This window comes from Camellia sinensis, chromosome 7 (assembly GCF_055761805.1).
Source record: "Camellia sinensis isolate YWXY chromosome 7, ASM5576180v1, whole genome shotgun sequence".
NCBI classification, from domain to species: domain Eukaryota; kingdom Viridiplantae; phylum Streptophyta; class Magnoliopsida; order Ericales; family Theaceae; genus Camellia; species Camellia sinensis.
The window spans coordinates 200,606,889-200,611,005 of record NC_138967.1 but is presented as its reverse complement, the minus strand read 5'-3'; positions in this window follow the sequence as shown (position 1 = coordinate 200,611,005).

Genomic DNA, 4,117 nt, shown 5'->3' with positions numbered 1-4,117 from the left:
CGACCATCAAGAGTGCCGACCGGCCATCACCAATGGCCGGTGGCAAGAAATCACGGCCGGTGACATTATGCCACAGCCGGTGGGTTTCAGGGATGGCTAACAAGCCTCTTCCCATCCTTAGAAATACAAAAAAAAACAAGTCCTTGGTTCAAAACCAAGCACAAAACAGTCAAGTTAAGAGGTCTTGAGGCAAGGTGCGCAGTCGAGTCCTTCGAGAACTCAAAACAAACACAAACATGGATGATCACCGAGTGTTCAAATGGTGACGTCCAAGTCTTGAGGACAGTCAAAAATAGGGTGTCTATAGCATCGGACTAGGGGGTGATCCAATCCCCTTTCATACAGACATGGACGAGTGGGATGCCACTCAGCTATATTTGCTCGGCACTCAGCCACCTCTTGCCTGGGCAGGATTCGTGAGGTACTCATGGTTCGACGATCACTTCCGGATCCAAGCGCCTACTACTCAGGAGGAGGAGGAGCAGTATGCCTGTGGCTTCATTATGTTCTTGCTGGGGACCACACTCTTCGCTGATCGGGCGAACACCGTCGCCCTCTACCTGCTGAGTGCATTAGTGGATGTGACACGGATCCTCCGCTACGACTGGGGTGGCACGGGCTTGGCCACTCTCTATGGATACATGAGCTCATCCTCCCGCCTCAGCGGGCAGTTGCTTGGAGGCTACTGGCAAGCCTAGGAGGTACGTGTTCCCTTTTCTGTCTTTTCAATTCTATTTTTCATTATCTGTGCATCACATACACTGCGCACATGCAATCTGCTTTACACTGTTTGTACACTACACACATTGCACAATACACTGCACGTACCACACTCTACTTTATTTGTATACTGCTTTGTCTGATAAGCATACTCGTATCTGTTCTATCACGCTATATAGTTGTGGGTGTATGCCTACTTCCCTAGGCTCGCCCCAGTGCCAGATAAAGAGATGCCTCTCGGTGTTCCATTTTCTCATCGCTTCGATGTGAGATGCGAGCGGAGGCCACGGGAGTCCTTCGTATTCTTCTGCTGCTATTTTGACACCATCACCGCAGCCGAGGTATGTCAAACATTTTAGTTTATTCAAGCTTCACTTTATTTTGTACTCTCAATATCAATAGATGACAAACTGTGTTTTATTAGCAGATCACCTGGCAGCCTTGGGCTCCGTTGCCTGACGCAGTTCGGGAGCTGTATGTCGGTGCTCGGGAGACTGCCTGTTTCAAAGTTCTACTAGAGGGCCCAGTCTGCCGTGTTTGGTACTTGGGTGAGCGCTTCTTGCGGCAGACCCTCAGCTTACTGGAGCAGGTAGTCCCGAGGTCGCCTCCCACCCATATGAGGCATATTGAGAGGTATACCTTTGAGGAGATGATGGATTACACCATCGGCTGGGACTCTGAGGGCTTTAGAGACGAGGGTGACTACGCCGAGTACATCCAGGCTTATATCATGCGGCCTTTGACTGGTGCTCGCCGAGCAGAGCGAGATAGCCAGCGGCGCCAGCAGCGGGAGCGGGGGCACCGAGGGCACCTCCGGCCCGAGGCAGAAGTGGGTCCCGGAGAGGGCAGGGAACTGGATGGCCAGAGCTGTCCACAACGATCACATGCCGAGGATAGGGTAGAGAGCCTTACAGATTCCCTTTGCTCCTCCTCCTACTGATTATGAGCTTGTCGGAGTCTATGGCTCGACCCCGGTATGTACTGCTAGACTTTGCATTCTATACAGTCATTTCAATTCACTTGATATCCCACAGAATACTAATGACTTCAACCCTTTTGCAGGCTTCTGTCAAGTACACTCACCAGTCCCTGGAGTTGACAGCCTCAGCGGTAGAGATGCTGCAGCGGTGCATCGACTTGTTGACCATCTACAATATCCCGGTAAGTTCTTTCAACTGCGATCTCAAACTCTGCACGATCAGCGTCGTACATAATCTGATGCATCACACTATCGACACGACACTTGATTCACAGCACTCACGGCACTGATACACTATAACCCACATACTCTCCATAGCGTTACTCACGGTATTCATACACTGTACTTATACACTGTATTCTGTATTGATATACTGCTCACAGCATTCATACACTGCACTCATACACTGTATTCGGTATTCATACCCTGCTTTGCATAGCATAACTGATGCATTTGCCATTTGTCCTTTTCAGGCCCCATTCCAGATTCCGGCTGCGAGAGGTGCTCCAGCTGGACCATCTGTTCCGGCTCGAGGAGGAGGGGGAGCCAGGCGGGGAATGACTATCCACAGCCGAGGCAGACACAGGCGCACCCGTGTTGAGAACAGTTCACGAGAGCCCTCCCCCGATGATTCTGATGAGGAGGCGGCGGCGTCCTAGGGTGAGGCCGGAGACAACTTAGACTCTAACTACGGAGATGGCAGTGGTGATCCTGGACCCTCGTCCAGGAAGAGAACCAGGACCGACCCCCACACTTGAGATGACTGATATTGATCCAGACTCTCTGTTGCTTTTCTTCTTTTTGCTTTGTCCAGACATTTTGTTGCCTTTCCTTTCCCCTTTTGCTTTACTTTATTTTTCTTTTTGCTGGTAGTTTGAGCACATTGTACTGCCTCAGGCAGGTTTTACTTTCTCAAAACTATGTACTTTTGCAAAAGTTATGATGAAATGAAACAGCTGTTTTGTTCAAAAAAAAGTGTTACATTTGTACCTTTTATGCATCGCATCACATCGCATTACACAACAATGTAAATGAACTTTTGAAAATTAAGCATTTGCACCGTCATAATCAGGTAGTGAACCGAGTAACGACAAAAACAACTCGATAATCAAAACAAAGAACTCGATAAGCTGACCAAGTGTAAATACAACTCGATAAGCAAAGCAAAGACTTAAAGAATGTGAAATACAACTCGATAAGCAAATGTACAACAACTCGATAAACAAATTGCAGTAACAGGCGCGACTTCGCAAAATCATCACCGAAAAGCATTGGAAGTGGAATCAGTTACAAGTTCTCAGCATGTTCCATACATAATCAGCTCAGGGAACAAGAAAGAAGGCCATCGGCCAAAGAGAAAGTCCACTGACCACAAGGAAAGCCCATCGGCCATTTCTTATGGCCATCGGCCATAACTTTTAGTCGATCGACCAAAAGGGATGGTCGATCGGCACTAATTTTGGCCGATCGGCCAAAAATGGCAAGCACCTCCAGAATGTTGACACCTGTCTTCCAGTCACCACCTTATCCCCTACAAAAGCCTCAGCTTGGTAGTTTTCCTCATTTCAACACTGTTTTACATCAAAATGGAGGCATTTCTCAACCAAAATCTCACAACTTGGATTGCCACCTTAGACGGTTCGGAAAAGTTTAACTTCCGAGGCTTTGGCATTAATGCACTATTCACACTGAGTTGCACTACGCTGCACCTTCCATTTCTCCATGCCGCGGCAAGATTTTGGAACCCGGTAACGCACGTCTTTAGTTTTGGCGGGCAAGAGATGTGTCCTACCTTTGAAGAATTCCAAGCTTTGATGGAATTCGAGCGCAACAAAGAAATCTTGCCCCAGCTTCGCTTCGGCCACGCCCAAGCCTTAGGACGAATGTGTTTGCTCACCATGGACGACGCTTGGTCATTGATTTGTGACAGAATGCTGGACATTTCGAGTTTGATTCGTCGGTTTTCCTATGCTAGTGACCGTGGTGACCATCATTGGCAGGGCGACATGCGCTTTGCTTGTGCATGCTGTCACATTTCTTGCTCGCCCCAGGCTCGGGAGGGTTTAGCGCTTGTTTGATCAAAGTTACCCAAGGCTTAAAAGAGGGCAAGAGTTGCATTGCCATGACATTGGCCGAGACATTGATGGGTTTGGACACTTTCCACCATTGGGAGACGACCAGATTCGCAGAGAGCCTACTACTGCTGTAGGTAATGTTTCCCACCCTGTCTCACCTATATATTGCTCACATCACCCGGCCCTCGGGCTCGATTTTTCTCTCAACACCCTTTTCTCACTTTTTTCTCATCATACATCTCTCTATTCTTTAATCTCTCATTTTTCATCCCTCCCCAGGTATGGTTGATGGATAAGTTGCAGGTTGTGGACTCATGCCTAGCATATTTAGCTCGCGGTTATT